This window comes from Peromyscus maniculatus, chromosome 16, assembly GCF_049852395.1.
Source record: "Peromyscus maniculatus bairdii isolate BWxNUB_F1_BW_parent chromosome 16, HU_Pman_BW_mat_3.1, whole genome shotgun sequence".
Taxonomy (NCBI): domain Eukaryota; kingdom Metazoa; phylum Chordata; class Mammalia; order Rodentia; family Cricetidae; genus Peromyscus; species Peromyscus maniculatus.
The window spans coordinates 23,859,128-23,886,920 of NC_134867.1; positions in this window are offsets into that span (position 1 = coordinate 23,859,128).

The window sequence follows — 27,793 nt, forward strand, 5'->3', positions numbered from 1 at the left end:
GAGCTGCTGGTCTTTGGTCTACACTGGAATCTTGAAGAAGTAGGATCTAACACCAGCAAAGGAATGCCTCAGCATTAGGACAGATAGACTTGCCAGAAAGGGGGCAAGCAACAAATATGGATCTGATATAGGTTAAGAATTTATCAAGAGGCAGAAGAGCTGGTCATCAATATCTACCATGCTTTACAATCTGCATCTTCAACTTGTCGGTTCCTGCTCCCTTCAAACTGCTAAAACCTGAGCGTGGAGGAATGACATCTCCTATACTGCTACTACACAAGGCAAAGCAAAGACAGGTAAAGAGAGGGATCTGTTAATGAGCTGTAAGGCGAGAGGGACAGAGAACTATAGTATGTAGAGAAGGTACACAGAGAAAGCAGGGCCTGAATTGGACCTTGTTACTTTAAAAGGTGCGTACAACTCTTGGGGGAGAAAAAAAATCAGCATTGTCAAAGGGAATGTCCCAGGCACAGCCAGGTGTGAATACTTAAGTATTTGATGACAGAAAGGGGAGACACAGTGTGTGTGTGTGTGTGTGTGTGTGTGTGTGTGTGTGTGTGTGTGTGTGTGTGTGTGTTGTGGGGTATGCACACCTGTGTAGTATGGTAGTAAAAAGTAGTTGTATCAACAGAAGTATGGAAAGTAACCCCACGGCTAAGATGATAATACCAAACTGTCAAGGATTCAATGCAGTGTCCTAGAGAGCACAGAGGATATCTTGGCTTATGTAGCCCTGGGTGATAGCAGTTTAAGTGTCAGCTCAATGAGTGCCTGCTGGGTGAAAATAATCATGTTTATAGCCTCCTTCTCAAATAGGAAGAACAAAGATGATGCCATCCAATAGAAATTATTTTTGAGGCTTTTTCTTTTGACATGGAAATAATATTTGTTATGTATACAATCTAACCAAATGCTGTTGAGCTTTGTATTATTATTAATCAAACTGGTGTCTCATGTTCTTCCATGACATTATATATTGGATTGGTATTGAGGAAATATTCGAACACTGGAAAGCAAAAATAAATGAGTAGAAGAAGCAACAGGATCTGACACAGGTTAAGAATTCATTAAGAGGCAGGAGAGCTGGTCATCAGTATTTACCATGCTTTGCAATCTGCATCTTCACTCTTGTGGGTTCATACTCCTCTCAAGCTGCTAAAACCTGAGCATGGAGGCATGAATCCCATCTGAAAATACCCATCCAATGTGAGACTCCTTGGTGAGTGAATTTTGCATTGGAATGCTCCCACTGGTCTGGCCAACACATTCTCAAAGTACACTATCTTTGAGTCTTACTCATTCATATTTCATCATTTTCTGTTATAGATATCAGTCTTGCATCTTGATCTGAAAGCTTCCCCTAATTCTCTTCTCTATTCCTCTTAGTACACCTCTTGTTTTTAATTTCTTTCTTGGTATCTGTTTCCCTAAAGACCAGATCTAATATTGTATCTTTATCTAACTATACTAAATGAAGCAATAGAATATGGATTGAAAATAGACCATATATGATCCCTTGTATTTTTTTTTCTTTCAGCCCTTAACAAAATGTAAATCTCACATTCAATTTGTTGGATGAACACTAGTGTTTGTTTGCTTAGCCCTGCTCTGAGGATATAAAAGATCTAGCTTGAGGCATTTCTTTACTTTCTGCATGTCTGCATTTTCTTATCAGCACAATGAGGTTTCTTTGTGTCCATCAAATTCCCAGAAATGCGGGCAGGTTTTATCAGTGATGGTGAATAATTTTATTGTGGTGGATGCTGATACAGACACACAGGTCTGGGACAGGTAGACAATGATGGTGAGAGAAACTGACAAGAACAGCAGTAGTGGGAGCCCCAGAAGATCTCCCTTCTGTTCTGCATGTCAGGTGCGAGTGAGGACGGGGGAGGGACTAAGAATGGATGAAGAAAGAGACAGGGTAGTGGGCAAAGAAACAGGCCAGTCCGTGACTTCCTCTGTCGTAGTCTACAGAGAAAGGCTGAGAAAAGAAATCATGTGGCCGGTGGGAGTACAGTAGACTAAAATCTGATAGAAAGGAATACTTGTCTAGAGGAGCTCCAGGAAGGGAGCAGTGTGCAGGGGACACTGACTGGAAAGCAATTGTACTGTAGTCAAGGAAAACACTCTTGATGATTCAGATTTGATGTGAATGGGAGCTTTCTGAAAATTCATGTGAATTTAATGACTGAACTATAAGAAAGGGGGAAAATCCTTTAAAAGGACAACTATATACACTACGATTGTTTATTTTCTCTAAGAGGGAATCATATTTTAAGATGTTAAGAATCTTTGTTCTATATTAAACATCCCATAAAAGGGGACATTCTAGTGTGCTTTTCATCTAGAGGATATAAGGATGAAATTACACTAAAATGAGGCATAGATGAGGTTCAGTAGCTGAAGCCTGTGCCTGCCATGCTTCATTATGCTATTTCCTGTTTCTGGGCACATCCTGATGCTAAGTTGAAGCAATTCATGTGAATCTGGGAAAATGAGAATGGAGATGTAAAATGTCCCTTCAAACATTTCTCTGGACTTGGTAGTGATCTGTGTTTTTATAGTGACCTTGAAGGCCAGTTGTTGCAGTTCTAGTAGCTAGAGATTAAAGGGAGGTAGCCCAGTGCATGCTACGACATGGCTGGGTGAGAGTTAATGTATACGATATTTTGCTCTTATTTGCAATTTTGACAAGATCTAGCCTGTTCTGTTATAAATATTCTATACTAGGTTACAGTCAGTGATTTGCTACAAGAAAAGATCTGATTATTTGTTTGGTAAGCTGATACGATTGGGTGCACATGTGAGAACTCAGGATAATTTCTGTTACAAAGCAGGTTAATAGGAAATCAGATATTGCTGGAACAATTTCAAAGATACAGAATATTCCAAAGAAGAAGAGGCAAGGGAAGATGAAGTGAGAGAATAAAAGGGGCAGGGAGATGGAGAAGAAGGAGGAGGAGAAGGAGGAGCTAATGAATGACACCTGGTCAGGTAAATCAAAGCAACTTTAAGGCTATCAAAAAGGGGAAAGCTAACCTGTTTGTACTGTGGATATAAACGTTGAAACTGGATATTATTGCTATTGCTGATAGGATCATTGGCTCTGATTGGATGTAGTATCAAAATCTAACTATCAAAAATTTTTGAACTGGATGTTTCTTCTGAAGGAAATTACTGTCAAAAATAGACTAAGTAACATAGAAGCACAGGTATCTCATGTAGCATTCATCTGAGACATAATTCTGATCTTTGTTGGATCCTGCTTCAGACTCCAGCAGCTCCTTCTGTCTCCTCCCTGAGGCACCATGCAGGCTTGTCATACTGAATTATTTACCATTTCCTAAATGAATCATCTGTTTATCAACCTCTCTGCCAATTTCTTCATCCTGAAATCAGACTTCTTTATTTTTTTTAAGGCCTAAGAAGATGGCACCTTAGAGTCCTATTGCAGCCTGCCTGCAGGAGACCTCCTCCCAACTTAACTCCATTCCCTGGGAACTCTGCATCTTCGTGAGAACCCAGGCAGGCTGCAATATGCAATATGGAAGCCAGCAACCCTATTACACTAGGCCACAAGACATGCAATTTAGCTGAAACACAAGACAAGAACTTCAAAATAGCAATTATAAATATGTTCACAGACCTTAGAAAGTGTATAAATAAGACTTTAATGAAGGCCATTAAAACATTGTTGAATGAAATAATGAAAACAGTTCAAGACATGAAAGTAGAAATAGCAACACTATAGAAAACCAAAACTGAAAAACAAAAACTTAGGAAGTCAAATAAAAACCTCAGAGGAAAGCCTCACCAACAGATTACAAGACATGGAAGAGAAAATTTCATGTCTTGAATACAAGGTAGAAGAAATGGATCGCTTAGCTAAAGATAATGTTAAATTTAAAAATACTATGGCAAAATACATCCAGGAAATCCAAGACACTATGAGAAGATTAAACTTATGAATAATAGAGATAGAAGAAGAAAAAGAAACCCAGGTCAAAGACATAATAAATATTTTTAGCAGAATAGTAGAAGAAAATGTCTACAGTTTAAGGGAAAAGGAACATATTGAAGTACAAGAAGTGTATAGAACACCAAATAAACTGGACCAGAAAGGGAATTCCTTATGACCAATAATAATCAAACCCCCTAATGTATAGAACAAAGAAAGTATATTAAAAGCTTGAAGGGAAATAAAAAAAAATCTCATATAGAGGTAGACCCATTATAATAACACCTTAGTTTTCAGTGGGTGTTCTGTAAGACAGAAGGATCTGGATGGATATTCTGTGAACTCTGAGAGACCACAGATACCAACCCAATATCCTATACTTAGGAAAACTATCATTCATAATAGATGAAGAAAACATTCCACAATAAAACTAAATTTAAGGAACTTTTATCTATCAACACAGCTCTATAAAAGGCAACATAATGAAAACTTTAGTTGGAAGAGATTAACTATACTCAAAAGACACAAGGAATAAATAATCCCAAAACAGTAAATCAAAAGAAGGGGGAAACCTACACCATAACAACAAAATAACAGGAATCAATAAACATTGCTCATTAATAACTCTCAATACTAACGGTCTCAATTTCCCCCAGAAAGACACAGAGTAACATATTTAATTAAAAAACAAGATCCATTCTTCTTATGCATCCACAAAACATATCTCACTATCAAGGATAGATATCATCTCAAGATAAAAAGATGGGAAAAGCAAACAGGTATAGCTATTCCAACAGCATAAAAAAATAGACTTCAAGCCAAAACTAATCAGAAAAAGTGGGGAAGGGCACTATATACTCATCAAAAAAAAAAAAAACCACCAAGAAGATATTTCAATTCTAGCATTTATATACCAAACACAAGGGCACCCAAGTTCATAAGAAATACTACTATAGCTAAAATCCTGTCTGTATGTAGCCTCCCTCATGCAATGACAGTGAGCTACTTCAAAAGCCCACTCTTGTCAATGGAGATGTCATTCAAATAAAAACTCAACGGAGAAATGCTAGGCTCAGATAATGTCACAAATAAAGTGGACCTAGCAGATATTTATAAAACATTTCCCCTAAATATGAAAGAATATACTTTTTTTTTAGCAGCTCATGAAAATTTTCCAAAGTTGATCACACTCTTAGACAAAGAGCAGGGCTCAACTGACATAACACAATTTAAATAATCTTTGTATCCTCTCTGATCACCATGGATTAAAGCTGGATGTCAACAACAAGTCTAGAAATTCATGGAAACTGCACAACTCACTACCAAATGAAAAATGGATCAAGACAGAAATGAAAAAGAAAACTAAAACCTTTTTAGAATTGAATGAAAATGAAAACACAACATGCCCAAAACAGTGGAATACAATGAAGGTGATTCAAATAGGCAAGTTCGCAGCCCTAAGTGCCTACATAAAAAAACTGAAGAGGTCTCATATTAGCAATTTAGTGACACACCTGAAAGCTCTAGAACAACAAGAAGAAACAATAGCCAGAAATAGTAGATGGGAAGAAATAAAACAAATCAGGGCTGAAATCAATAAACTAGAAACATCAACAGAAAAAAATAATTAGAATCAATGAAATGAAGAGTTGGGTTTTTTTTTTTTTGAGAAAATCAACAAAGCCGTAGTCAAATGAATAAAAAGATGGAAAGAGAAGATCTAAACCAATAAAATAGATGAAAAGGAGGACATTACAGCAGATGCTGAGGAAATTCAGAAAATAACAAGAATATGTGTAAAAATCTGTAGTCTATCAAATTGGAAAACCTAAAATAAACAAATTTCTTGAAATACATGACCTTGCAATGTTAAATCAAGATCAAAGAAGTTTAAACAGACCCATAACCCCCTGTGAGATTGAAGCAGTAATTGAAAGATTTTCAACTAAAAAAAACACCCAGGGCCCAATGAATTCAGTGCAGAATTATACTGAATCTTCAAATAAGAATTAATACCAACACTCCACAAATTATCCCATAAAATAGAAAATGAAGGCACATTGCCCAATTCGTTTTATGAAGCCATTGTAACCATGATACCAAAACCACATAAATGCCCAACAAAAGGAAAATTATAGAGCAATATCACTTATGAACATAGATACATTTTCAATAAAGTGCTTGCAAACTGAATCCAAGAGAAAATATAAAGATTATCTACCATGACCAAGTTTGCTTCATCCCAGAGATTCAGGGACAGTTCAATCTACATGAATCAATAAACATAATCTACCACATAAAAAGTCTGAAAGACAAAAAACACATGATCATTTCATTAGATTAAAAAAAATGCCCTTGACAAAAATCCAACATTCCTTCTTCATAAATCCCTAGAGAGACTAGGGATACAAGTGACATACCTCAACATAATAAAAGCAATTTACAACTAGTCCACAGCCAACATACATTTAAATGGAGAGAAACTCAAAGCATTTTCATTAGAATCACGAATAAGAAAAAGTTACCTACTCTTCGCATTATATGTATTCAATATAGTACTTGAAGTCTTAGCTAGAGCAATGAGATAACTGAAGGACATAAAGGTGACACAAATAGGAAAGGAAGAAATGAAAGAATCTTTATTTGCATACAATATGATTATGTACATAAATGACCTAAAAAGCTTCACCAGGAAACTCCCACCTTTGATGAACACTTTCAGCAACAGCATGACACAAAAATTAACACACAAAAATTAGTAGCCTTCCTATATACAAAGGATAAACATACCGAAGAAAGAAATCAGGGTAATAGTTTCTCCACAATAGCCTCAAAGCATGTCTTGGGGTATCTACAACCAAGCAAGTTAAATATTTGTGTAATAAAAACTTCAGAATATTAAATAAAGAGATTGAAGAAGACATGAGAAGATGAAAAGATCCCTCATGGTAATAGACTGGTAGGATTAATATAGTAAAAATGGAATCTACCAAAAGAAATCTACAGATTCAATGCAATCTCCATCAAAATCTCAAAACAATTCTTCACAAAAAATGGAAAAATAACCTTCAAACTCGTATGGGAACATGAAGAATCTAGGATAGCTAAAACAATCCTGAACAATAATAGAGCTGCTGAATGTATCACCAATCCAGATTTCAAGTTGTATTATAGAACTATAATAATAAAAACATCATGTTATCGGCATAAAAACAGACACACTGATCACTGGAATCAAATTGAAGAACCAGATATAATTTTCTATCCCTATGGGCACTCGATTTTTGACAAAAAAGCCAAACAGACACTGAAAAATGAAGTAGCATCTTCAACAAATGATGCTGGTCAAACTGGATGACTTCAGGTAGATGAATGAAAATAGGTCTATATTTATCACTCTGCATAAAACTCAACTCTAAATGGATCAAGACCTTAACATAAGACCAGATATACTGAATCCAGTAGGAAGGTAAGGGGGATAGATTCTTTTACTCGGTGGCATAAGAAAAAATGTTCTGAATGGAACACTGATAACATAGGCACTAAGCACAATAATTAATAAATGGAACCCCATGAAGCTGAAAATCTTCTGTATGACAGAGGACACTATCATTTGGGCAAAGCAGCAGCCTATACAATGGGAAATGTTCTTTACCAATTATGTATCTGATAGAGAGTTAATATCTAGAATTTATAAAGAACTAAATAAAATGTGATATCAAGAAAATAAAAACCCAGTTAAAATGGAGGTACAGATATAAGCAGAGTGTTCTTAAGAGATGAGACACAAATGGCTACGAAACACTTAAAGAAATCTTCAGAATCCTTTGTCACAAGGGAAATGAAAAATCAGACTACTTTGAGATTCCGTCTTACCACCGTGAGAATGGCCAAAATCAATCAAACAAATGACACCACACATTAAGTTAAGGACACAGGGAAAGTGGAACATTTATTCATTGCTTCTCAATGTACAAACTTTTATAGCCAATATGGAAATCAAAGTTTTTTGTTTTTTTTTTTTCTGGAAACTGGGAATATATCTACTTCAAGATCTGGTTATTCCACTTTTGGGCATATGCACAAAGGACTCTATATCCTTCTACAGCATCACTTGCTCATCCATGTTCACAGATGCTCTATTCATAATAGCCAGAAATTGGAAACAGCCTAGATGTCTACCAACTTATGAATGAATGATGAAAGCGTGGCACATTTACATAATGGGATATTATTCAGCTGTTAAAATGAAACTTGTAGGTAAATGGGTGGAGTTAGGAAGAATCATCCTAAAGTTACCTAGACCCCCAAAGGATGAACAATGCATGTTTCCTTTTATATGTGGATGCTAGCATTGGAGTTCTAAAAGTGTGTGCTTCCATCTGAATAACTACAGAGGTTCAGTATCTAGTAAATGATTGAGGGAAGGGCGAGGACCTCCCAAGGAAGAGAAACTAGAATGTATTGTTATGGAGAGATAAAGAACAGACAAGAATGGCAGGATTAAATAGGAGTGAGAGGTGGGTAAAGGAGAGAATATAGTCAACCAACACCAGCAGCCATTTGAAAAACCACATGGAAACCTTCTACTGTAGTAGCTTCCCCATATTTGTACATATACAGAAGGAATCTAAAAGGAGTCATCAAATAATAGGGAAGACAATGCACCATCTAAATATCTTATACCATCAAATAAAACCTCCAGTACCCATGGAGTACCCTCAGATATTACAGGATACTGACAAGGCTATTGATTGTTCTCTGCAACCTGATGGTAAGACCCTACTGCTAAAGAGCAGATTCACTTATGTCATCAAACATGGAGAAGTCAAGCTGCTTCACTCCTACTGACTAGCATTCATGGTTCCAGAAAGTACTGTGAGAAGTTACTGGAGGAGAATGGTGCTCATGAGCATCAGCCAGCTACAAACTCTGAAAACTATAGCAGTGATCTGCTTGAAAGACACCCTAATACAGTGGTTCTCAACCTGTGGGTCACAACCCCTTTGGGAGGGTTACATAATCCTTTCACAGAGGTTATCTAAGACTATTAGAAAACACAGATATTTATATTACAATGTATAATAGCAAAATTGAAGTTATGAGGCTGCAATGAAAATAATTTTATGGTCGGGGTCACCACATCATGAGGAACTGTATTAAAGGAAGTTTGAGAACCATTGTCCTAGTGTAAGAGTGGTACATTATTATTGGAGTGAGAAACCACTTTTTAAAATTTTATTTAGGGCCTATTCCATGATTGAATCGAAATCTGAAGTGGCCAAGAACCTGAGATAGATCATAGACCTGGGGAAAAGCCATGCTCTGAGTCTACTAAAGGAGAATAACAAGAAAATGACTCTTAACGAAATAGTGCTGTACCCATAGATCAGTGCCTCATTTTCCCGAACAGAGAAGCTGCTTCTTGCAGCAGATGGTAATTATCACAGAGACCCATAACTGGACAATATTCAGAGAGTGAGAAACTTTGAAGCACTCAGTCCTGAATGGAATTTGTCCATCAAGTCCTTCCTTCAAGACCCAGAGGTGACAGAGGACGGCAAGGAAACTGTCTTCCAGATCCAATAGGACTGACAAATATATGAGCTCAGAGTCTGTGTCAGTATGCACAAGAATTACACATATTGAAGCTAGACACAGTCCTAGCATTGATAGAGGGAAGTGGACACAGGGTCCCACCCCTAACTAAGAAGCTGTCTTTAACTGATACCCATTGCAAAAGGGAAATCAATTTTCTCCAATGGAGTCTCAATGAGTACATCAACCACACTCCAGGGCTGCATAGTGAGACTCTGTCTCAAAAACAAACAACAAATGCCAGCCTCTAGCCTATGCATATTCAACGTTCCAGGCAGGATGCACATGGTGGTGGTGGGGTAGGGGGTAGGGGATGTAACACCATTACTGAAACCATCACTACCACCACGACAGCCACTATCAACCACCACCACCACCACTACTACCATCACAATCATCTAAGCCCTCCAACTCAAACAACCTTTATGAACCTAGAAGCTCTCTGAAGCAATTGCCTTTCCATTTGTGTTTATGCGTTTCCTTAGTATCATCCAGTCACACCTAATAGTTTGCTGTAAACATATATTCAATTAGATCAAAGAAAATTGAAGAATGAAAATATTGTTTCCTTTTATTACCCTAAGAAAATTTAAAAAAACATTAAAAATGATAACTGAAAATATTGCTATGAGAAATGAGGAAGTGAAATGAAAGGAAATTTGGTATCTATATATTTATTAGCAAATAGGTGATGTAAATGTAAAGTGTTATAAATAAATCATGACATTTGTGTTTTAGAAAGAGGAAAGAAAGAAAAATTGGGTTTAGCAAGCTGGGCGGTGGTGGCGGCGGCGGGGGCGGCGGCGGCGGCGGTGGCAGCGGCATACGCCTTTAATCCCAGCACTCGGGAGGCAGAGGCAGGTGGATCTCTGTGAGTTCAAGGCAGGCCTGGTCTACAGAGCTAGTCCAAGACAGGCTCCAAAGCTACAGAGAAACCCTGTCTCAAAAAACCAAAAAAAAAAAAAAAAAAAAAAAAAAATGGGTTTAGCAATTTACATTGGACCAAAATAAGTTTTAGATACAGCTAAACATTTAAAATCAAGGTATAAAACAATGGCTAAGGATAATATATATCTTGTATCTTGGTTTGAAAGGCCTCATAATCTTAAAAGCTATGGAAAATCACAAATAAAAATCAGAAACAGACATAAACATCCAAGTTCAAATACTTTTGGTTATTTAAACAAAGCAAATATAATCTGAAGATGGCTAGACATTTTTGAGAGCTATTTTCTAGAAATAATAAAAACAAAATTTCCATCTTTAAAGTATACTGCTTGCATAACTTAATTGCACATTGGGAAGACCATAGTATGTGAAATATGTGGGAAGAGTTTGGGGAGGGAGAGGGATATGATCAAACTACACTATATAAAACTCTAAAAGAATAAGTAAAATAATTTAAAGAAAAAGAAAAGAAAGTCAAAATATCCAACCTTATCAAAGTTAAAGAAATGCAGATTTAAAGAACAATGGGAAATAAGTTTTGGGCTATAGACAATATTAAATATTTAAAAATTGATGCTAATTTAAATATTACATTTATTCATTTTATTTTATGTGCATGAATGCTTTGCCTGTATATGTGTATGCATGTCCTATGTGTACCTGGTGCCCTTGGAATTCAAAAGAAGGCATTGATTCCTTTGAACTGGATTTAGGGATGGTTGTGACCCACCATGGGGATACTGGGCACTGAATCTGGGTCCTCTTCAAGAGCAAGGGCTCTTAACCTCTGAGCCAAGTTTCTGGGGGCTAATAATGCTAATTTTTAACCTGGATGGCAAGTAATACTCTTATATAATACAATTCCTACACTTAAGGCACAGAAGACAGGACAGGAAGATTGTAAGCAATACTCTTATATAATGTAATTCCTACAATTAAGGCACAGGGACATTTCAGAAGACAAGACAGGAAGACTGTAAGCAATACTCTTATATAATATAACTCCTACAATTAAGGTGCAGGGACAAGACAGGACAGGAAGACTGTGAGAACAAGAGAACTAAGATCTTCGCTGTGAGGTAGCATCTTCTAGATATGACAGGAAAGCTCCACCCACGAACTCTCAACAATATGGCTTCCTAAACAAGGCCTGAATAATGACAAGTTTTATATATATAACAAAGAAATGAAGCCATGGTCTTGAAAGGGATTGAGGAAGAGGACATAGGGGGTTGATGGAGAGAAGTGGAATTGTTGTATATACAATGCATGCAAACCTTTAAAAATAAAATCAATTAAAAGTAAAAAGGGAGTATTCTAATATGAATCCAACCTGCATGTTCACATAAATATAAGATGTAGTATAAAAATTATGAAAAGAAAAAAAGAAAAAAATCAAAATCTCATTAAAGAAAATCCAAGTTAAATAAACAACAAAAATAAAATTTGAGATATAGATACTAAAGATTTAAAAATTGATGACGCTGATTTTCATATGAGTTCTAATGAATGCATTTATATAATGCTTGAGTGTTATGTTTTAGAAGATAGTTTCATTATCTGTCAAAAGAATCATATTTTCATAGCTATTTACTCATCATTAATTCTACTACTTCCAAAAAACCTTAAGGAAATAGTGGGGAAACAAACAGCCTAGGAATCTAGCCTGAGAAGAACAGTTCAGTACATTGTAATGTCTAGTAAGAAAATCCTACCCAGATTTGAGGCCTATTCCACTGGAGGGAATTTCATGTTTGAAACTGTAATCCTGACGCCAAGCTCATGGCCAGAGAGGTCATAGGCCCTAGGGCAAAACTTGCTATTGTTATTTTGCGAAATGATCATGTTGTCAAGTTGTATTCTAAATGTCTATTTTTATACCCATAATCCTGTGCTGCTTCCAACCTTGGTTGGAGGAGAAACTTGTACTGTAGTAGGCAGCAGTTGGTGCCGAGATGCACAATGGTCAAAGTACTTAGAATATACAACTATGAATGATCATCTGTAAATAGGACACTTTTCATAACTCCTTTTTTTCCCCTTTGTTTCTTATTTTTTTCTTTTTTTTCTTTTATTTTACAATACTATTCAGTTCTGGACTGGAGAGATGGCTCAGAGGTTAAGAGCACCGACTGCTCTTCCAGAGGTCCTGAGTTCAATTCCCAGCAACCACATGGTGGCTCACAACCATCTGTAATGAGATCTGGCACCCTCCTCTGTATACATAATAATAAAAAAAATACTATTTAGATCTACATAACAGCCACAGATTCCCTTGTTCTCCCCCTTTCTGCCCCCTCCCCTTCCCCCCAGCCTAACCCCCATTCCCACCACCTCCAGATCAAGGCCACCTCCGAGGACTGAGATCGACCTGATAGACTCAGTCCAGGCAGGTCCAGTCCCCTCCTCCCAGACTGAGCCAAGCATCCCTGTATAAGTCCCAGGTTTCAAACAGCTCATGCAGTGAGCCCAGGACCTGGTACCACTGCCTAGATGCCTCCCAAACAGATCAAGCCAATCAACTGTCTCACCTATTCAGAGGGCCTGATCCAGTCTGGGGGGCCCTCAGCCTTTGGTTCATAGTTCATGTGTTTCCATTCGTTTGGCTATTTGTCCCTGTGCTTTATCCAACCTTTGTTTCAACAAACCTGGAAACAACCTAGATGCCCTTCAGCTGAAGAATGGATAAATAAATTGTGGCACATATACACAATGGAATACTACTCAGCAGAGAAAAACAATGACATCATGAGGTTTGCAGGCAAATGGATGGATCTAGAAAAAATCATCCTGAGTGAGGTAACCCAGATTCAGAAAGACAAATATGGTATCACTCATAGGAGGATACTAGAGGTGGAACAAGGATGACTGGACTGCTACCCACATCACCAGTGAGGCTACCTGTAAAACAGGACCCCAAGAAAGACACGGGGATCACCCAATGACGGAGAAATGGATGAGATCTACATGAACAGCCTGGACATGAGTGGGAGCAATGAACGGCGAGGGTTGAGGGAAAGAGAGCGGGAGATCCCACCCGGATCAAGAACAGAGAGGGAGAACAAGGAATAGGAGACCATGGTAAATGAAGATCACATGAGAAAAGGAAGAAACAAAGTGCTAAAGAGGCCCACAGAAATCCACAAAGATACCCCCACAAAAGACTGCTGGCAATGGCCGAGAGACAGCTGGGACTGACCTACTGGAGTGATGGGATGGCCAAACACCCTAATAGTTGGGCCAGAAACCCCATCCAAGGACTGAGGAATCTGGATGCAGACATCCACAGCTAGGCCCCCCGGGTGGAGCGCTAGGAGTCTAATTAGTGAGAAAGAGGAGGGTTTATATGAGCGAGAATTGTTGAAACCAAGGTTGGATAAAGCACAGGGACAAATAGCCAAACGAATGGAAACACATGAACTATGAATCTCCTTTATTTTTTTAAGGCCCAGGGAACATGTGGAAGCGGAGGGAGAAAAAAAAACCTTAGGCATAGAGGATAGGGAAGAACACTGTGAAACCGTCTTTGCACGTTTTTCGGCTATTGCATTTATGATAGCAGCTGTGATTACCCGCACAAGATGGACACAAGATCAAGTCAGCCAAAATTCCAGATTAGATGGAAAAGATGATCTTTGGGCTTCACCCCTTTCTGAGAGTAATTGGCAGTTAACAGTTGCTGAAAGAGAGAGATTCATTCTTGTTTTGAGCGCTTGTCCACTGGTAGGCTTGCCACGCTCAGGTGGATGGCCCCACATCCGTACGCATATAGGTGGTACTAACTAAACTTTATGGGTTATCAGACAAAGAAGACATCAAGTTGGGAGGGGTACGTGTTGGAAGGTTTTAAGGGGGATTTGGAGAGGATAAGTGAGAGGTGGATATGATCATATTTTCTTGTATACATGTAGGAAATTCTTGAGGAAAAAAAGATAATATAAAAAAGAAATCCATCTAGGCACTGAAAATAATTTTTAGAATTTAAAACATGAGGAATATCTTATGGTATGATTTTGGCCCAAACTATTGGATATATACCTATATAAAATGTTACAGACAGAAGAAAACACGTCAAAATGTATACTATAGTTATCCTTGGTGTCAGAAAAATTAAGAAAACAAGATAAAAGACAGATGTACAAAACAAAATGTCATGAATTTAAATCTGTGCAGAGTACAGCTGCAACTCAGGAGAATTACCTCAGGACCCTAGGGCTACCAAAGCCAGGGGCTGTTACACCCCTAGATCTGGATGAAGAACTCTGTAGAGCCAGGTAATGGCAGAGCCAATCTCCTGGCAGGTAGGACCACCAGGTACACAAAGACCAGAAGGAGGAAGGAACGAGGTAAAATGTCCTGCTTCACCTGCCTCTCTGGCCAAGCTCTGGCCTTTGTTCCCTATGGGGCACTCCAACAGGAAGCCAGAGGCAGGTACCCATGAATGTGGATCTCCTCCCAAGCCCAAAGCAGACAGAGGGAGGAGCCTGATGTGATGGACAGCAAGGCAGTACAGCCAGTCCGGCAAGGAAGAGGTACACAGCAGAGTGTTCCGATGTGCCCTTCACATACAAACTATCGCTTATAGCTAATATTTGAGTTAGGGATAGACCGAACCAAGATCTTTCAAGGGACCCGGTCAGACAGGGTTTCCATAGATTTTAGGGGTTACGGCTAACTGTGTGCAGGAAACATACAAGGCTGTCGTGACACATAAGCAATGTATGAGGTCTCATTAAAACAGAAGCAAGCGAGAAAGAATCGCCAATACAAAAATAAAAATCTCCTGGAAGAGCAGAAAGCGATACAGCAGCTTACAAATAAATGTGTATGGAGGTGAGAGAGAGAGAGAGAGAGAGAGAGAGAGAGAGAGGGAGGGAGGGAGGGAGGGAGGGAGGGAGGGAGGGAAGAGAGAGAGAGAGAGAGAGAGAGAGAGAGAGAGAGAGAGAGAGAGAGAGAGAGAGAGAGAGAGAGAGAGAGAGAGAGAGAGAGAGAGAGAGAGAGAGAGACACACAAGGGTCAGAAAAATTCGAACAGATACCTGCCAGGGAGGAGAAGATGTTAACTGTGTTAACTGGAGAGATTGGAATGCTGGAGAGATTTACATACATCACACCCATTTCACTTGATTTCTTTATTATGCAAAAGAGAATAAAAGTGGAAGTTCTGTTGAAAATCTGTTCGGGTTTTGTCTTTTGAACTAACTTAAGGCTAAATTGGGTTAATTTTTCTTTTTCTTTTGCCATTTTTTTTGCTCGCTTCATTGAGTGTTAATTTCCAGTGAGGCTGAATCCGCTTGAAACATATTTGTGTGAATTACTTAGGAATGAGGTCATGCTTTATAAGGAGGACTGTGGTGGCTTGCCAAAGTTTTTGGATAATTGTTTTAAGTGGTCCCAGCATGACCCTTGGCAAATAAGAAGTGCCTGTTTTGAAAAGATAGCATTTCCTTCAAATGTGAAAAATATATTGACAGCCCTGAGACTCAAGAAATTCATCTTTCAGATAAGGCTCACATAAATATTTTAGATATTTCCTGATGGCAGAGAGATAAATGGTTGTCACAAAGTGGAAAAGGCTCATTTTGTAAGTCTGAGTGGCAATTTTCCTATAATTCTGCCACATGGATAAAGTCCTTTCTGAAGCAGGCTGGCTGAGCGGAAGGAAGGAATGGCCATGATTAATGAGATAAGCAAACATAATATTTATTTTCTGAGGCACTCTATTACTATCTCAGAGTGGGTCCACCAGAGCCTCTCTCCCAATGCTGTGATGTGGATGACATAGTTGAGACATTTATTAAGTTAACAGAGGTGAAAAATATGGCAACCTTGCAAAACCATCTAGGAAAAAATGCAGATGTCTCTTGTAAGTCTGCACATGTCTGACATTCCTTTCCTGATATCATCTCCACGGGTTTGAAATTTGGCCGGTGTTTCCCCTTCTATTTAGAGCCCAATGAAGGGAACTTTAATGTATTGTGTGTCCCTTGTAACTTTTAAGAATAAAGATAACTTAAGGCTTAGCAGAAAAAAATGAGTTCTTGCTGATATCAGAGAGTGACACAAGGACAGACAGACAGACAGACAGACACACACACACACACACACACCACAAAGTTCATCATACATGTGACCTAAAATGTATTGGACACTTTTATTAGGCTAGGCTTGTACATGTTTCATATCTTGATCCTTTTCCTGTCCATCCATTACAGAACATATTCGTTAACTGGGTTTTCTCTGTACATTCAGGAAGGAATGTTTAAGGAAGTAGAAAACATATGTAATACATTTTGTAGATTATACTATAATTTCCCTCTCACTTACCCCAAATGCTGACTCATAAATAAGATGTAAGGAAGCCTAGGGTATTATATAATGAGAGTGCATTTTGGCATTTGAAACTATCTTTTGCAAAATGCACAAATAAAGTGGCCAGAAGCATAAGGATTTATGTGATGAACTTTGCCTTCCTGGTGTCGTTTTTTGATTGATTTGGCCTAGTCTGATCTGCATATATACAGAAAGTTTTTAGGCATCCAGTAATGTTACTTTTCAGAAAGAAACTATACTGATAATGTTTCTACTTCCAACTTTAAACCACATTCAATTTTGTTATGTTATATATTATCAAATACACTGTAACCTCTCTTGCTCATACAATGTATGATAAGCCAATACCTAGCAATGTCTGATCTTTTTTTTTTTTTCCTCTAGTGCTGAGGATTGAACCCAGAACCTTGTGAATGCTAGGAAAGTGTACTACCATTGAGGCATCCCCATCTCCTTAATTGTTGAATATTTTGTAGTGGTTACATGGTATTCTGCTTCGTGAGTAGGGCTTAATTTACACAAAAAAAATGTTTATACTGGCAAAATTTTAGTTTCTTTCACATTTATTAATGCATTAATAGCCCTATTATTTCATAATAACATGAAACTTTGCATTTTGGGGTTATTTCTATAGGACAAATCTGAAATGTAGACTTGTTGGGTTGATGTGCATTTAAATTGTTGTAATCACTGCAACATAGACATCTGGCAAACTTACACTGCCTTATACTCTGAAATGATAATTCTATTATCTCCACATTAACCAGCATCAAAATGTACAACTCTATATGATGTGGAGGAATTACAGGTGAACAGTGATTTTATTAGTTTCATTTTAACCAGTAGAAAATTTTGACTCAAACTTTACTTATTTAAAGTTTAGTCTATAATGGGAAGGGGCATTTCCAAGAATACATGCCTTTTTTCCTCATTTTTTGGGGGCAGATGTTAAATTTCTCCTTTTTTTTCTTTTGTACAGAGTTGAGAACGCTCTGTGTTTTGTCAGTGTTTTTCCTGTAATGCAGTGGTCTGAGTTACTGGTTCTCCTTAGAACTATGTGGCCTCTCTCTTCCTGAAATTAACCAGGAAGGAAAGTTCTTTGTCTTCTGATGAGATAGATGCTAATCCCATTGTGACTCACCAAGTGGAACTCATTTCTTTCTGACTTAATGGTGATGGTTTTTGTGGCTATAAAAATAAATTCCTGTAAATTAACTGTATCTGTTATTTAGGATATTTTTCTTCCCAGCAGTTCCTTTTGTACAGCAGTGTATATGACTGTGATTCTGTTTTTGTGAATTTCAACTGAATCAGAGCAGAAATGTCCAAACTCAATAGTCATTTGATATTGGTAGCTTAAATTTCCACCAGATGCATTATTTCCCTGTGTGTTCAAGCTAGGATTTCACAGTAATAATGGAAGGCTCCCCTCTCTCGCATGTCATAGAATAGAAATCACATTGAATTTATGAATATAGTGAAAGAAATGTGTCTAAGATTTAAAGCCATGTGTATTAACATTTCTATTTTATAATGGTACATATTATTGTAGTAAAAATCCACTTTCTCTGGCTTTTTGTGAGATTGATATTATGATTTGATGATTTGTAGGTACACAGGAAAGACTGATAAGAAATGGAACTGTGAGTAAATTTTTTATCAGTTATGTCTGAGACCATAGAAATATGCTTATCTAGAGAGAGCTTATTGAGTTCTTATCACGCAATGGTTTCTAAGAATCCAACATTTTAGCATGTAAGTAATTTAGCCTCTTGGCACAAGGGTTATTTAAACTAATAAATGTTGACCACAATGTTTTTTCTGTCCCATGTATAAAACAACGTTCTTTTTTTATATATAACACAACAAACCTATATTTTAGATAAAATCAAGTGCATGTTTTGCTTCAAAGTCCTTGCTATTATATAAATTCTCTATTCTTGTTGATTATGGAAAAACTTGGAATTTTAAATGGCTGTTCTTGATAATTTACATTTGTTGTACAAATGGATCCAAGTAAGTAAGTAGTATAAGGTTTGTCTGTTTTTTTTTTTTTTAAGAGATCACTTTCTTTAGAGAGAATTGAACATACTTGAAAAACTCAAATCTTGGAAAATATGCTTTATTAATATTTTCATCTTTCTTTCTGGTCTTCTTTGTCACACCCTTGGGTGGACTTTGAATACATTGTTCTAGTGTGTATTTTAAGTTAATTATCTGAAAATCTATATGAAACACTTATAAATAGAGCTTTTTTTTTCTTCTTAGATGATAACACTGAATCACAGAAAGACTGACTGAAGCTTGCAAGGCTGCAATGGAGCCTATAGTTTGTTGGTTACTAAGCATTGTTCCTACTTTTGGTGTTTCTGCTGCATCCCGGACCATTTGTATCCACTCACTTGAATTGTATACCCTTTGTATTTCCTGGGAGCTAGCTTGGTGCAGAGGAAAGTGTGCTATATTAAAAGGTAGCCATTGGAAGTTCATGGTCAACTTTCCAGCCTATTACTAGTTGTAAGATCTCAGATTTTGGCTTGAGTTTGCCCTTTCATTTCATACTCTAGGGAGCAAACATTTCAAACTCAGACTGGCTAGTCTGCTCTGCAATGATTGTTTCTCTACAGAAAACCTGAGAGACACAAGTTGATGGAAGGATGTAGACTTAGCTAAGTTTGACTCTGTGGAAGATGGAAGAGATATTTCTGTTTTAGATCTACCTCTTCAAGAGTTAAGGGGGTGAAATGGCCTTTATGGAATATGCAGCATTATCATGAGACAAGGAACAATAGATGACCATGCTGGTCTGGTTCCTTACTCTTTACATCCTATCTTTTTTTTTTCTGTTGACTTTATTAGGCTATGTTCTTTTCAGATAAACATGTGATCTTTTTTAGTTTTTGTTTTGTGAGCTATGATCTCCCAAGTCCAGCTTGGCTTTTAAGTCACTATGTAGCTATGGATGGTGTTGACCTTTCGATCCTTTTGACTCTACCTTCCAATGTCTCAAATTACTTGTATGTGCCACTAAGCCTGGCTTAACACATTACTACACATTACTTTTCTGTAAATCAATTTCTATGAACATGAGAAGATGAGGTAGTGTTGTAGAGAGCACACACGGTAGGAGAAAGGATGGCTCCTTACAAGAGTAAGGCAAAGACATGGCGACCAAAGTGTTGGTTCACCCCTGCTTTGTTATGTTGCCTGCTGTCAATCTTCCATCTCCACATGCTGCTGGATTAAGCCAGTTGCATCTGCTGAGCAGAGGGGAAGGTGGGGGTTCTGAAGTACTTTTGACATGAGAAGATATGTGCAGGTCCAGGCAGGCTTTGCAAAGGAGCCTGACAAATCCTATTCAAATGGAAACATCACAACGGGCTCCAGCCTCAGGCTGCCAGTTATCTGAACACCAGGAAGAAATTTTCTTAAGGAAAAAGATTAAGGAGAGAGAAAAAGTGAGAGCAAAGACCTGGGAACATGTGGTTGCTTCAAATGAACCTCTTAGCCTAACTATGTTTCCTTCCCAGTTTTTGAGTAAAGTCATATATATACAATGAAAATTTTATGTATTGTAAAGATTTGATTTTTTTAAATGGACTTTATTATTTGAAAACTTCACAGTTTTGCATTTTTATTATTATAACAGCCATGTTTGCCATTTCTTTTGTTCCAGTATTTTTTTTATTGAAAATATATTCTTTTCATTGAATATATTCTGATTATGGCCCCCCATTACCCAGTTCTTTTCATATCTTTTTTAAAAGTCTTAAGCATATTATAAACTTATATTAAAAGCATATTATAAAACCTCCCCACCAACCCAAATCCACATGCTCTCTTGCTATCTCTCATTAGAAAACAAAAAGACATCTAAAAAAGAAAAAAGAAAATAATAATAAAGTAAAACAAACCTGACTAGGACAAAACAAATGTCAGGAAAGCAAATAGCCAAAGCAAAAGCACGTGAAAGAGATACAGATGAAGAGATGCACGCACTGGAAAAGACAAAAGTCCCATAAAAACACAAAACTGGAGACCATAGCATAGAAGCAAAAGACCCGTAGTACAAAAAACAAATTAATGAAATGCCCAGACAAAGCATCATGAGACAAAGAAACCTCTGAATGTACCACTGAGTTCATTTTGTATTGGCCATCTACTTGCTTGGTGTGGGGCCTGGCTTTAGGAGTAGCTTGATCCCTGGTGAGGCTCTGTTAGAGAGAACTAGAAAACTTCACCGTATTTCAATGAAGGATTCAAAGAAATCCTTTTATTTTTGGAAGTTATAATACATCATTTCCTCCCTCCTTTATTGAAAGATTCATGATTTTGTTTCCCTTTTTCACTAATATATGATTCAGGCACAAGTTCTACCTTGAGCATGGCTGAGATGGTGTGCATAACAGATTCTTTCTATTCCTTTTCCTTGCCATCATTCTTCCTAATTTTTGCTTGCAAACTGGCTAGTTCTTTTTTGAGCTCATCTCTTTTTCATAATTAGTACTAAACACCGTCAAGAATAGCCCACATACCATATTAGCAAGGCGCCAACTGTTAAGAGATAAAACTGTAAAGCTCTTGCAGCAACATGAGTTCCTCAAAACATAAAAGTAACTTAGATGAAGGGTATAGCTCTAAATCACTCTGCTAAAAGACCTTCCAATTGCTAGAGGTGACACCCACTAAATTCTACCAGTGTGATGACATTTCTCAGGGAGATGGCATTATAATCCTGGTGCTTTCATGTAGCCTGATAAGCTACATCTAGACAGGGGATATATTTTGACAAATTGCTGATGTTCTTGACACATGATACTGAATTGGGTCACATGCTATGGTCTTTTTTCTTCTGTGGTTACCCTTTCCTTGGTTTTATAGTTCCATCAAACTGTGGTCCCAAAATATTAAGTGGAAAAATTCTAGGAATACATAATTTATCATTTAAAAATTACATGCACGTTAAGTGGCGCAACAATTGTGTGCATCAGTTCCCATTTAGCTTGGGATAAGGATCATACGTTTGTTGAGCATGTGTGGATCACTCAGCCACTCAGCAACTCTGTTAATTTTCAGATTGGCTATCACATTATCATGCTGGTTGTTGGGAAAACCCAACTTTATTTAATAAAGGCTTCAAAGTGGAATAATGATTCTTTTAGAGTGGGCAGTGTTCTACTGTGGAGAATATGAAAATCTCTCACATTCCAAGAGAGTGGAACTTTTGCTGGACCTCATAGCCAATGTTTATGATGTGCTTAAGACTTAAAATGGATGCCCTACTGTGTATGCAACTTGTTTGTTTCACCTGCCTTTTAGAGAACATTACAACAAACAACTTAATTTGCCTTGATTTCTCAGGTACTCTGATTTACAACTAAGTTAATATATAGTTTTAATCTTAAATTATGTACTCTTCCATGCCCTAACAAGAAAGAGAGTAACGTCTGTGTGATGTATGTTAAAGTAACAAATTCTAAAAACAACAAGTAGATTGAAAACAACCTTATAAAAGAAATAGCCATCATAAACTTTGGAAGCAACTTGGATAAAGGTCAATAAATCTGTTTGCATTACTGTTGGTAATCTGGGTCAGTTGGACTCAGTAACCTTTCAATCCCTTTGTAGAACCTTGTTAAAGATTTCTGTAAAGTATCCCTGATTCCTTCCCAATGTGGTGCTTTCTGCTCTGTTCAATAAATACAGAACAAAGTTATTTGCTAGGAACACAGAGGCAGGGACATACAGATTTACAAGACAGCATTCAGGCAAACACAGATTCAGACTCATACAACAGACAGATTAGAGACAGGAGAGAGGATGAAAGATACAAGGAGAAAGAAGTAGAGAAATCAAATCTGGGCTCACTCTTGGTTAAGCTACTCTCTTGAAAAATGCTTTAATTTATTTTCCTTAATGTGACACTAATGCACCTTGGGTATTCCAAGTTTATCACTAATGTATTCAACTGATGCATTCCACTTGTTAATTTCCTACTATGCCATCTAAAACCATGCTTCAGTATTTTGTTAGTTTTAGGCATCCTTTGGGACTCTGCAGATAAAGCAGGAACTACTGTAGTTAAGAAACCTTTGCAGACTAGTGTGATCCCAAAATCGACTTTTCTTAGGTGACTCCATTTTCACAGCATACTATGCCTGCTGCTCTCCTTCCAAGGTCACATGCTCTATGTCCCAAAGAGGGCAAGGAAGAGAATGCTGTAAGAACTTTTAGAGAGCAAAGCCAAGGGCTATTGAGAGCAATGGACTAGAGAACCCTCCTCAAACAGAAGCAGGGTCAGAGCTGCTTCCCACCTTTCTGCTAAAGCCACCACAAAATAAACAAAGAGACCTTTACAAGTGTGGTGTGTGTGTGTGTGTGTATGTGTGTGTGTGTGTGTGTGAGAGAGAGAGAGAGAGGGAGAGAGAGTCAGATAGAGGGTGGCGTAGCTGGTTGCAAAGACGTGTTCATGCCTCCATTTTGAGGTCACTAACCGTATCAGGCAGGACTTGCTACCTTAAAACCTGATTAACCTTAATTACTCCCTTAAATACATTATCCCCAAATACAGCCACACTGGGGATTAGATTTTCAATTTATTAATTTTGGGGCAAACACAACCAAACATTCAGTTGTTTATAACTTCCTTCAGGAGAGGGTGCTTGCAGTGCCTGCTAGCAAGAGTTTAGAATCCATGGGGACAGTGGCTACATTTGTCCCCCATTCTTTTGTTTTGGAGTGGGGGCACTCCCTGTCCTGGGGAATGAGTCAAGACAGCTGATACCTTCATTTTATTCCTGGATCTGTGCCTCAAAAGGAGGCATGTGTTTATCTCATGTTGAAACTCATGTAAGATTTTCAGCTCTGGGTCTTGGTTTGAGCATCAGTAGTTTTTTTGTTTTGTTTTGTTTTGTTTTGTTTTGTTTTTTTATAACAAGAATGTTAAATATTTGCAAGTGAGCAACCTATGATACATTGATAACATAGTTCAATTATTTTTTCTGTTCTCCCTGCCATGTCCCTTCTTGCTGTGCCCCTTCAGGTGGAGAGATTATATATTTAAATCCTTTTGACTTCACGCTTGACAATATGACGCGCACTGTCTGGCCAAAAACATGTGAACAAAAATGATGCTTGTCACTGTCACGTGTAAATGCTAAGCCAGTGTCAGCTTCACATGAGGTGGACAGCATTCAAGACAAAGGTGACCCTGCCAGCCTGAACGCTGGTAAGCATAACACTGGAAAACAAAACAGAACAACTCAGGGGGCTGGTGGTGTGGACGAGAGAGAAAACACAATAGAACAAAGCTTTTACTGCCCAGAGCCACTGAGATTTCAGAAAATTTATCACATTATTAACTAGCACAGGCAAACTGACTGCATCACCTGGCATGTGTGGGATTCAGGTTATGTTCAGTGTATAAGTTGTATGGTGGTTAGTACTGATTGTCAACTTGATACACACTAGAGTCAAAATAGAAGAGAGAAACTCCATTCAGGAATCGCCTCCATCAAATTGGTCCATAGCAGCATTTTCTTAATTTATCAATTGGTGCAGGAGAGCCCAGCCCATTGTGGATGGTGCAATACCTAGCCAGGTAAGTCTGAGCTGTTTAAGAAAAATAGCTGAGTAAGTCTTAGGAAGTGAACTAGTAAGCTGCGTTCCTCCATGGTCTTTGCTTCAGTTTGGGTCTTGAGGTTCCCACTTTGAGCACCTGCACCAACTCCTATGGATGACAGACTCTAAGCTATAAGTCAAATAAAACTATTCCTCCCCAAGTTGCTTTTGGTCATGATGTTTATCACACCAACATAAAATCAAACTAGGGCAGAAGTTGGTACCAGAGCATTGTATATTACCGGCAGTGGGCTTGACCATGTTATTTTGCAGAGGAAGGTGGAAGATTTGGGAGCTTTGAGCTGGAAAAACCATAGACCGCTCAGAGCTTAATGAGATATTGTGGAAACATGGGAGATAAGGCTGAGAAAAATACATGTGACTGAGGCCTCACATATGAAGTTACAAGAAGAAATTCATAGCTTCTCAAAGACTCTATTGGGGCCATTGATGTGATATTTTGAATTGAGAATCTTGGTTTCTTCTGGTCTGCTGGGGCTAAAGAATCAGCTGTGACTAAGAAGAGACCAGTATCACTGTACTGATGTGATTAACAAGAGACCAGTATCACCTTTGCTTTATTAGGACAATGGATTTTGGCTAGCTGGTGATGAAAATTCAGCAGAAATTAATAAGAAGCCATCATCACTGAGGTGAAATCTGGGAAGCATTTCTTCAATGTCAGCACAAAGATGTCCAGAAGAGGCCAAGACTTCATCTCAATCTGGAAGCCAAGTTTAGCAATGTACAAGAGTGTCCCATGTGGTACTAGTTTTGAAGGCATAAAGTGATCATGGAGAGAGGCTGAGGCTTGGTACCATGGGAGACCAGGAGAGGCCCACTGGTTGATAGATAATGAGACAAATAACCCCTTTTCTCCATCAGGTTGGTTTTGGTCAGTGTTTTATTACAGCAACAGAAAAGCAAACTAGACCAAATTATGTTTAATTTATGCTAGTTTGTCGAAAGATTGTTGCAGACACTGTTGAGTTTAACTTACAATGGTGTTGTGGCTACGCCTGAATTACATGGAAAAGCACATTTCTTTTTTTCTTATTTAAGGACTAACTAGTTCAACCAAGGAATACTTAAGGACCCAGTCCTACTTCACTAATAGCTTTGTAAGATCCATTAAACAGCTCTTGGTATAAGTTTGGAATACTGTCTTCAAGGGAAGAGTCAAGATTTGGGAAAATATTAGTACTCTTGGCGAGTGTCCCATACCTCTGTCTAGTTTCTTTATTTTGGTGGGGAAGAAAGTGCTATCTACTCTCACAGACAACAAGCATGCTGACTCAGCAGCTCCATTTCATTATAATACATTTAGGATGACTTCAGCAACATTTTCTATGAACCGGCCAAAGCTATTAAGAAGCAAACTCTGCTTCCTCCTAATTTAAATTCAGTTGATGCTCCAGCCTGTGATCTCTAGCTTATTTGGTCTTCATTAAGAGCCTGTTAAACCAGGAAAAAGTAATACATTTTGAACGTGGGCACCATTACATATGATATTAATTGCTGCAACGCACTAATTGGCTAATTAGAATAAGTGATATATATATACATATATGTATATATATATATATACATATATTATATATTATAGACTTTATAGTTTGCATTCTAAGTAGCATTAAGAGAGAGGAAAATAATGATACTTTTAGTGTTGTAATGGAAAGGGTGATCCAGGCATTCCATAATCATTGATAATCTTTTCAACTTTGCACCAACTAAGGTTCCTTTATCACACATTGTCCTCACTCACTCAGAAGGATTGCACCAACTATGATGGCCTTAGCATTGCAGATAGCAACAATCGATCTTCTAGGCAACACACACTTGACATGCTCTTCTACTTACTAGCATCTCTACATGGGGTTATTTCAAGTCCACAGACCATAGCTGTTTAGATTTACCAACAATGTGCTGTTGTTGGTAGTTTTGTCTATCCATCCACCTTAAGGGCCAGGATTATATGTGGCATGAAGGTCCATGGCTTCTTGCTTAATGTATCTGTTAATTTAAATGAAGTAAATTTAAAACACAACCAATCAAAATACTTGTTGTGGATGTGTCGTGCAACTATGCACAGAAAGCTCATATGAAATGAGAAAAAAAATAAGATGACTCTGCCCTTAAATAAGAATAATCCCACTTTCTCCTATTCCTGTAGCTGAATATAACAGGGTCACTAATTATCTCAAATTAGGGAGATCTTGGAGATGAGAAAGCTCAGTGTTCCGGGAGGCAGACATCCAATCGTGAGAACTTCTGGAAACAGGTGATTCCGTAAAACCAGAGCATTAAGCTACTTGTAGCATCAGTTGTTTATGACTGAGACACTTCCATCTACTTTCCACCTGGATATTGCCATTAGACACTCTGATGATTCTTATGCAAATTTACAAACACCATCCAAATGTGCTTCCCCATACTTCCATTTTGCTTATCCAGTTTTGTGCTTTATTTTATTTTAACAAGTTTATGCTCTCCAAATATGCAGAGTAGGTAAATCCTGTTGTCAAGATCTCCTGCAAAATAACAGGGAAGATTTAGTATTCTTCATACTTATTCAATACCCGGTGTGTTGTAAGCGCTTATTCAGTTTTAACAATCAGCTTATGTGTTGGCCACAGATTTCCATTGATCACTTACTTGAGTAATTTCTTATACAAAGGCAAGGCTGAGGCTTATATTTATCTTGCCGCTTATTTTCATTGTTGACAACCCTTCTGTATAAATAAGACCATTGTTAGAGAAGACTATAATTTTTCCTAAGTATGTTGAAAGACAGCCTAAGTACTTACCTTTGGGAAAAACCATTAAGAGATGATTAACCAAAATTTTCATAGTCTGGGGGCTGGGAAAACTGCTTAGTGGTTAATCAACTTGCTCTGCAAGCATGATGATCAGAATTTGGATCCATAGAAGCAATGTAAATGAAGGGTTGACCTGTAATTCCAGGGGTTGGAAAATGGAAACAGGATTCTTATAGCAAGCTGGCTATATGTAATAGTCAAATCAGCAATCCCTAAGCTTAAGTGAGAGACACTATCTCAATGATAAGGTGAGACACGATGTGGGAAAACTCACCAAATTTGGGGCTGACAGGTATACACATGTATGAACATGTACCCACAGACACATGTGACACCACAGACATGTGAACACACACACATGCATATAACAGAAACAGACACAGGAGAGGCAGAAGAAATGATAGTCTTCGTTGCCATTTTACCGTTGAATATGAAATACATAGGAAAATATTGAGAAACTGGTAATCAAATATGAAGATATTTCAGTCCAGTTTTAACTTTGCCCATAAATAATT